The sequence below is a fragment of the Malania oleifera genome, chromosome 1, assembly GCF_029873635.1.
Source record: "Malania oleifera isolate guangnan ecotype guangnan chromosome 1, ASM2987363v1, whole genome shotgun sequence".
Lineage (NCBI taxonomy): Eukaryota > Viridiplantae > Streptophyta > Magnoliopsida > Santalales > Ximeniaceae > Malania > Malania oleifera.
In genome coordinates this window covers 86,027,739-86,037,088 of record NC_080417.1, presented here as the reverse complement: position 1 = coordinate 86,037,088, position 9,350 = coordinate 86,027,739, and positions in this window count along the sequence as shown.

Sequence of the window (9,350 nt, the reverse complement as noted above, 5' to 3'; positions counted from 1 at the left end):
ATTGATCTATGATCTGGGTACCACCAAGAGAAGGTTAAGGCAGATGATGTTCTGAAGACAGCATTCAAAACATGGTATGTCCATTTCGAATTCCTAGTTATGTCTTTTGAACTGACAAACGCTCCTGCCGTATTCATGGATCTGACAAACAGGGTTTTCCATCAATACCTGGATCAGTTTGTTGTGGTATTTATTGATGATATTTTGGTGTATTCAAAGAGCCCCGAGGAGCATGAGGAATATTTGAGGATAGTGTTTCAGGTGCTGAAAGAAAGAAAGTTGTATGCAAAATTTAAGAAGTATGAATTCTAATTGAAGCAAGTCACTTTCCTTGGTCATGTGGTATACAGGGGTGGCATTTCAGTGGATCCGAGTAAGACTGAGGTGGTAATGGACTTGAAAAGACTGGAAAATGTGCGTGAAGTCAGAAGTTTCTTGGGACTGGCTAGATACTACCGCAGGTTTGTAAAGGGATTCTCTAAATTGTCGGGTCCATTGACAAAATTGACCAAGAAAGGTGTGAAGTTTGAGTGGACCTATGAATGCGAACAAAGATTTTAGGAATTTAAGCAGCGACTCATCACTACACCGATTTTGACAATTCCTTCGGGTGAAGAGGGTTTCGTAATTTTCAATGATGCATAACATAAAGGGCTTGGTTGTGTACTAATGCAACAGGGAAAGTGGTAGCTTATATCTCCTAACAGCTTAAGGAATATGAATAGAATTACCCTACCCATGATCTGGAGTTAGCAGAAGTGGTTTATGCATTGAAAATTTGGAAACATTATTTGTGTGGGGGTAGGTGTGAGATCTTCACCGACAATAAGAGTCTAAAGTACTTTTTCACCCAGAAAGAATTAAATATGAGGCAGAGGAGGTGGCTGGAGTTGATCAAGGATTATGACTTGCACGATGAGTTACTACCCAGGAAAAGCTAATGTGGTAGCTAATACTTTGAGTTGGAAATTAGTGGGTTCGTCAGTATTAGCATTGGTGATTCAGCACCCGATCCAAATGGATTTAGAAAGGCATGGTGTTGAATTGGTAGAGGGAAATCACTAGACCCTCATTACTAATCTGGTAATTCAACCCACCTTACATGAAAGAATTAAAGTTGCCTCGATGAAATATGCGAAATTATTAAAGATTATGTATAAAGTGCAAAATAGTCAGGGAGCAGAGTTTAATATCTCAGAGGATGGAACTTTGAGATTCCATACCAGGTTGTGTGTACCTGTTGATGCTGAGATTAAAAGGATTATCCTAGAGGAAGTGCACCGATCCATTTATATAGTGCACCCTAGAAGTAATAAAATGTACGGGGATCTTCAGGAGTTTTTTTGGTGGAGTAACATGAAGAAAGAAATTGTTGAGTTTGTAGAGCAATGTTTGACATGCCAGTAGGTGAAAGTTGAGCATTAGAGACTAGCGGAAATGTTACAGCCACTTCACATCCCTGAGTGGAAGTTAGAACACATTTCGATGGATTTTGTCCCCGGATTACTGCTGGCATTGCATGGATAGGACGCCATTTGGGTAGTCGTAGATCAACTGATGAAGACTACCCATTTTCTTTCCATCAGAGTTAACTACTCCATGAGAAGACTGGCTGAGTTGTACATACATGAGATAGTTACACTACATGACGTGCTAGTGTCCATAATATCATACCAAAACCCACAGTTCACATCTCGTTTCTGGAGGAGTTTGCAAGAAGCCATGGGTTCTCAGTTGAGGTTCAGTACAACATTTCATCCTTGTTAGCTTTGGTGTATTCCCAAGAGGGGGTGAATTGGAAAATTAAAAATTTATCTCCTAGGTTAAGCTTTCCAACAATAGTATATACACAACCTAGGGTCTGTCTATGTAATTTCTAAATTCACAGATAAATATAATGTGAAAATTAAATCATACGCATCATTCAGACTATAACATGCATGCGCAGGAAAATTAATTGCAGAAATATAAACAATGTACACACAATATGTTATCGGGGTTCGGCCAATACTGCCTACGTCCCCGCCTTGGCTCACCAGTATAAGGATTCCACAATTGCTCACTTAACAGGTGGAGCAGCAGTGGTTACAACTAGGTCAATTCACGGGGCTGACCTCAACCTACACCTTACTAGGATAGGGCACCTAGCTTTCCTAACTGGGTCTAAGTCAATCCGGGACTATTCAAAAGGGCTAGTCTCCCTCTTTAGCCCCACGCCTGGAATACAACAGATGTAAAATTTTACGTACAAACAAATGCTTCTTACATAAGCTGATATGTACCACTACACACAATATAATCAATGCACCTCAATGATGTATGAATTGTAAGCTCAGTACTCTAATGTGTGCTAAACACTCAAATAAGTATAGATGATCAATCTAAATCAAGAGTGCATATCAAAGCAAAATTTGAAACACAATATATGAATATCACAAAATCATATCAAGGTTTCAATTATGCTTAGCAAGATGATTCAAACAAAGTCAACAAGATGTTCTTAATACACTAAGCACAAGGAGTTTTTGAATGCAAGCTTTGAAAAATGATTTTGCACACCAAATATAGGCTTAGGTGTCTTGCAATGACAATGTAAGAACCACAACCTTCTAAGTCTTCTCACACAAGATTTATCAAATAAAATCAATGGAAGAACTTTAAGATTTATTCTTAATAATAAAATAAAAAAAATAAGCACAACAAATGAGAGTATGAGCAAATGAGGATTAAGTACAAGCACTCTAAATATACTCACAACATTTGAAAGATCAAGGAAAATGAAGTTCTGGAGTGTTTGGGAGTAGTATAGGCTAAAATAGGATTTTTTATTTTGAGGGAATTTGGCTTTAATTTCTTTTTCTAATCCTTGCTAATCTAAGCAAATGAACATGTATATATAGGCAAGGGGAAATTTTTGACTGCTGGGGACTCAATAGGGATAATTAGAAAAGATTAAAGCAAGTTTAGAAAAATTAACCCAATTTACCCCTTTTAATTTTAGTAAAAAATTAATTTAACCCACGAGATTTGGGTGCCTAGTTTGAGGTTCGGGTGCCCAAATGGACTTACTCAAAAAATTAATTTTTAAAGGTTCAAGTGCCCAAAGTCAGGTTTGTTAGCCTAACAAGGCTTTCACCTCTTGTTTTGATGGTAACAAATGAAGGAAAGGCTTAATGAGTTGTGTGTTCAAGTAATGATGTTTTTAGGAAAAATCAAAAAGTCAAAACCAACAAAGCTTCGAAGGAATTATCAAAAGATCACCAACAACTCAAAGGTGTGTGATGTGGCATGAAGAGATCAAAAGGGAAGCTCAAAGATAACCATGAAGTTTTCAAAGAACAAGAAGTGTTTATATTTTTAGGAAATCTTCATGTAAGTACTTCAAAGGTAAAAATGTCATTGTAAATGAAAAAAAGCTCATTAGGGGATATAAATGGACTTAGAGACTTTATTTTAAAACCTCGAAATATATTTTTCAAAAGTAAGAAACCAAGAAAGCCAAACATTTTTGAAAAAGAGAGGATAAAATAGGTTTTAGCCTTAGGCGTCTGGGGATTTATTGAAAGAAATCAGAATAGGCAGTGTTGCTTCAGGCGCCTAACCCTGTATCTTTAGGCTCCTGAACCCACTTCAAGTGACTGAGGTTGCACCTCAGGCAACCGAAGTTCAGCAACAGCCAGATTTTTCAAACTTCTTGTTTTCAAATTTAATTTAGTTGCGCCCTAATCTTTTTAGAAACTTAAGGGGCACTCCAAGTAAACTTGGGCAACACGAATGAGAGTGTTTCTAAGATTATAAATACATGGTTTATGAAAATCAAACCTACCAAGAATTGAATAACCTCTCAAAAGCTCACTCTCTCCCTCAAAGCCCTCTTGCTATTAAAAAGCTGACTAAATTTCTGTGAATCACTGAGATATTTTTGAGTATATCAAGTCTTCTCTAAAGCATATGATTTGAGTTCTTGATCCTTATTAAGAGAAGTAAACCGGTGATATTTACATTGAGCTTCTTTCTTCATTCCTTTGATATTTTTGAATTGAAGTATATTAGTTTTTAAATTGTACTAATCAGTTCTTTGTGACAGCACTCTTTGTACACATCTATTTGTTGTATCTCCTATAGATTGTGACGATTCCAGGATTGTTGGATCGTTGGCTAAGTGAGGGGATATCGCTTGGAGAGGCGGACTCTAGCCTAATTGAAGGAGTGACCGAACGAGGGTACATCATTTGGAGAGGTGGACTCTAGCCTGCTAAAGAAGTGTGTAAAAGGTATTGTTCCACCTGGTAAAGGACTAATTTTAGTGAATCCTTTAGTGGTTTTCCAAAGGCGAGGACATAGGCTTGGTATAAGCTGAACCTTGTAAAAATCCCGGTCTCACTCTCTCTTTCCCTTACTCTTTATTTTCAGCACATATAAATTATGTGGATGATTTAATTTCTTAATCATATATACTACGTATATTTGAAAATCAAGTAAACTTAAAGTCTAATTTTGATTTGGGTTGCGAAAACCAAAAGGGAGTATATTGGTTAAACCATACTCTTCGAAAACTATAAGGGAATACGTTACTTGGTTAACACCTAAAGATAAATTTACTAAGAGTTTATTTGAATTCTGAATTTTGGGAAGAGTGTGAATGTTTTGTTGAAAATCACTTTGAGAAAGCTAATTCATTATCAAAGGGATTTCAATTAACCACAAGGCTTAAATCAAACTTTCATATTTTCAGGGTTGCAAATAAACAAGAGCTGAAATCTTGTATCTTATATATCTTGGTTTGAATACTGTGTTTTGGATAATTGGTTTGGTTGATTGATTGGTTACTTGATTGTTTAAATAGTTGTGTTGTTGATTGTATAAAAGAAACTAAGTTCTTGTGTGATTGAAAAATTAAACAAACAAGTCAAGAATTGGTTAAAAGAAGTATAAGAAGTTAAGAAGTTTTAAAAGGAATTAAGGGAAAATTTTTAAAATCCAATTCACCCCCTGTTGGGATTACATCTTAGTTTTCAATGTTTGCTTGGCTGAATAAAAGATAGAAACATTATGTCCGCGATTCGGGTAACCGAAGTTGAGTTTGGTTAACTGAATTAGCAAGTTTGATCGCTCAAGGTATTTTTGAATGCAAAGGTTCGGCGGCCCGAGTTGGTGAGAAGTCCTTTTCTAAGGGTTCGATCGCCCGAGGACGATGCGTTCATTCTTGGTTCGGTAGCCCAAACCTCAAGTCAAACTACTAACTTTTCAACAGTTCGGGCGCCTGAGTAGTTTTGAACTCCAGTGGTTCGGTCGCACTACCTCACTCATTTTATGTTTATCATGTTCAATTCAATTCCTTTTAACACACCTGATTATGAATGATATTTGTGCATGAGTGTTGGGTCCTAACGTCTTACTAAGGTCTGACTGAACTTACAGTATATTCTATATGCATGACATGGAGGTAATTATTACAAACCTTATATCCTACTTACTATTATAGACCCATATTACATAAAATGAATTTACAACTTGAAACTAATCTTCAAGATCTTCATGATTTCATGTGCCATTACTTGATCTGCTAAAATGAACCTGCACATACACTTGAAAGCTATCAAATACCTGAGTATTTGTCATTATCAAAACCAAGTATGACCTATAAGGTCAACAATCCTCAAACAGAGGGACAGATAAAGAGAACTACACAAATACTGGAGGATATGCTGCGAGCTTGTGTGCTAGATTTTGGGGATAATTAGATACAATTTATGCCATTGATAGAATTTGCTTATAATAATAGCTACCAGGCCAGCATTGGGATGACACTGTACGATGCGTTGTATGGTAGGAGGTTCCGATCACCGTTATACTGGGATGAAATAGGGGAAAGTCAGATTTTGGGGCCGGAGTTGGTACAACAAACTCTTGATAAAGTTGGACTTATTAGAGATAGAATCAGAGTAGCTCAGAGTCAGCAGAAAAGCTATGCAGATGCTCGACGGCGGGAGTTGGAGTTTGATGTGGGTGACCATGTGTTTTTGAAAGTTGCATCGATGAAAGGAATAATGAGATTTGGGAAAAAGGATAAGCTAAGCCCTAGGTTTATTGGACCATTTAAGATGTTGGAAAGATTGGGTCTAGTTGCCTACCGGTTGGCATTACCCCCAATGTTATCCAGAATCCGTGACGTCTTCCATGTATTTATGTTGAGGAAGTACGTACCAGATCCCACCAATGTAATTAGTTATAAGGCACTAGAGCTTAGAGATGTCTTATCTTATGAAGAAGTGCGGTGCAGATTTTGGATCGGAAAGAACAAAAGCTACTGCCACGCCTCGAACCCGGTAATGGGACCTAGGGGTGAATAAGTAACCTAACATGTCCCTGTATCATACAAAACATCCATGACACTGTACAATGAATAAGGGTCTGACCCCGTGGGGTTCCCAGGCATCCTAAACACATCCATATACAACAAAATATACGCAGTGAAAAATGGTCTTTCTATACATATCTTGTACCATACCAGAGTCTATACACAGGGAAATCCAGGTCCATAATACAAACACAACTCGAGTGTCAGCCAAAATGACAAAAGACCACCCGATATAGTCCTAGTACTTACCTAAGTACCTCTCGAAGTACACCGACCACTACGCTCCCAACTCAAAGGACGCTAGTTTCGGTTACTCAAAGGACCTGAAAAAATATGTATGTACAGTAGGGGTGAGACACCTTTCTGTAAGGTAGATACAGGTTATATCGGTGTGTGGCATTTGAGTGTTATCATTACAGCAAAACATACACAGCTAAATGCAATTTCTAATACTATCACAAAACAGTGCATACACGCACACACACATGATCAAGTAACTTGGTGTCGTCACACCCTTCAGCCCGAGGCCGGCCCAGAATACCCGACGTTGGCCCGTAGCCAACCGTGATACATGGCATCCCTGGCACATGGCAAGCCCTAGGCTCCCATGGCATCGTACCGGTACAAACTGGTGGATCCACACCCTTCGATGATCAGCCGGTAAGGCTCACGCCCTCGGATATAGAGCCGGAAACTCTTGCCAACATGGCAGGCGATAAACACATGCCCTCGGATATAGAGCCGGACACTCTTTCAGTACTGGAACAACTTGGAACCCAATTCCTATTGCATTTCATTTTAAAAAACAACCATGTATGCTTATATAACCAAACAAACCACAGCCATTTGGTAATCTATAAATGATGATTTTCCAAACATACACAGTTTAATAAAGTCAAGGCATGGCTATCCCTAGCACAATACATTACACAGTATACCAAAGGTTTTCCAACAAAACCAGGGAATAAAGCCCAATACCCCCTTTTTTTCAAAAATTGTTGCATGAAAAAACCTACAATTTTACTCATTAGATTTCCCCAAATGAGTAACCAAAACACTCACAGGACCGTGAACCATAGTTCTATTTAGTCCAATTTCAAAAATAACCGACATAAACTGAATCCCCTTACCTTTTCCCTAAATGAAAAATCTCAAACTCTAAGGCCCCTAAACCGTGAACTGAGTTCCAAAACCTACAACCCATAGTACAAAACTCGCTTACTTACGAGACTACTGAATCAGAACTGAAAATCGAGCCTTAGCTATATTTTTGGCCAAAACCCGAAAATGCCCAAAATGAAAATCCAATTCATAGAACTTGTAGAGAATCCTTCCCTGATCCTCGTGGTAATGTCAGATCTACAGCTCCCGCTACGTAGGGTGAAGAAATCTAGAGAGAGAAAGTGTGTGTACGGTGAGTTTCTAGAGAGATAGAGAGAGAAATCAAGTTTTCTTAGCTGAGAAGTAATGAAAATATCTATTTTTAGCCCTTTGACTCAACTGTCCTCGTTGATGAATAGCATCATCATCAGCGAGCCCATGTAGACAGCTCGTCGATGAAACGGTGACCTCGTTGATGAGCTTGAGATTCCCGATTTCCCGAAACCTCTCAGCTTCTCCTCCTTGACGAGCACCTAAAATTCATCGCCGAGAAACCATTGGCCTTCATCAACGAACTCTGGCTTCATCGACGAAGCCTGCTCAATTACCATTTCACCCTTCTCTTAATTAATTAAATCCATATATCATGGTTCGGGTTTTTACAACCTCTCTTCCTGACAAAAATTTCATCATCGAAATTTGCAATCTCTTATACATAAACTTATACATATAACCAAACACATACCTGCAATTCTAGAAAGAAACTGGCGACTACTACAACGTAGCCCCATCACAATATATACATACCTTCACTTATGGCAGAGGAATACTGCGGTTATATACACAAACCATCTCAGGAGTTCACAATACACACACTCCCAACAACTAACCACCTATCCCAACACAAAGTAGGGTATAATACACATACTTAAAACAACTGTGGATACTTTCAGCGTATTTTCGCTTCCAATTCCCAAGAAGCTTCCTCAACCTCTTGATTCCTCCACAATACCTTCACTAGCTGTATATCCTTGGTACGTAGCTTCTAAACTTTACGGTCCAGAATCTGAACAAGTACCTCCTTGTATGCTAAAGTATCCCCAATTTTCAACTCCTCATAACTAATAACATGCGAAAGATCTAACATGTACCTCCTCATCATAGATACGTGAAATACATTGTGGATCCTCGAGAGTGCTGGGGGTAATGCAATGCTGTAGGCTACCGGACCCACTCGCTTAAGAACCTTGAATGGTCCGATATACCTCAGGCTCAACTTGCCCTTCTTCCCAAATCTCATCACCCCTTTCATCAGAGCGATACTCACAAATACCTTACCCCCCACCTCGAACTTTAACTTAGGGCAGCAAACGTCTGCGTAGCTCTTCTGTCGACTCTAAGTTGATTTAATCCTTTCTTGGATCAAACCCACGTTCTCAGATGCCTGTTGCATAAGTTCAGGTATTGACACCTGAGGTTCAGCTTCCTCACTCTAATATAAAGGAGATCGACACCTTCGACCATACAGAGCCTCGAACGGTGCCATTCCAATACTAGTCGAGAAGTTGTTGTTATAAACGAACTCTACTAGTGGCATAAACCGTATCTAGCTACCACGTAAATCTAACACACAAGTCCACAACATATATTCCGAGATCTGTATCATCCTCTCTGACTGTTCATCAGTTTGGGGGTGGAACGCTGTACTGAAAGTAAGCTTCGTCCCTAATGCTTCCTGCAAGCTCGTCAAGAATTGAGAAGTAAGCCTTGGGTCTCGATCTGATATAAAGGACACAGGTACTTCGTGCATTCTACCTATCTCATGCACATACATGTCTGCTAGCCTACTCAAAGGGTAGCTAACCTTCATCGGTAAGAAGTGAGCAGA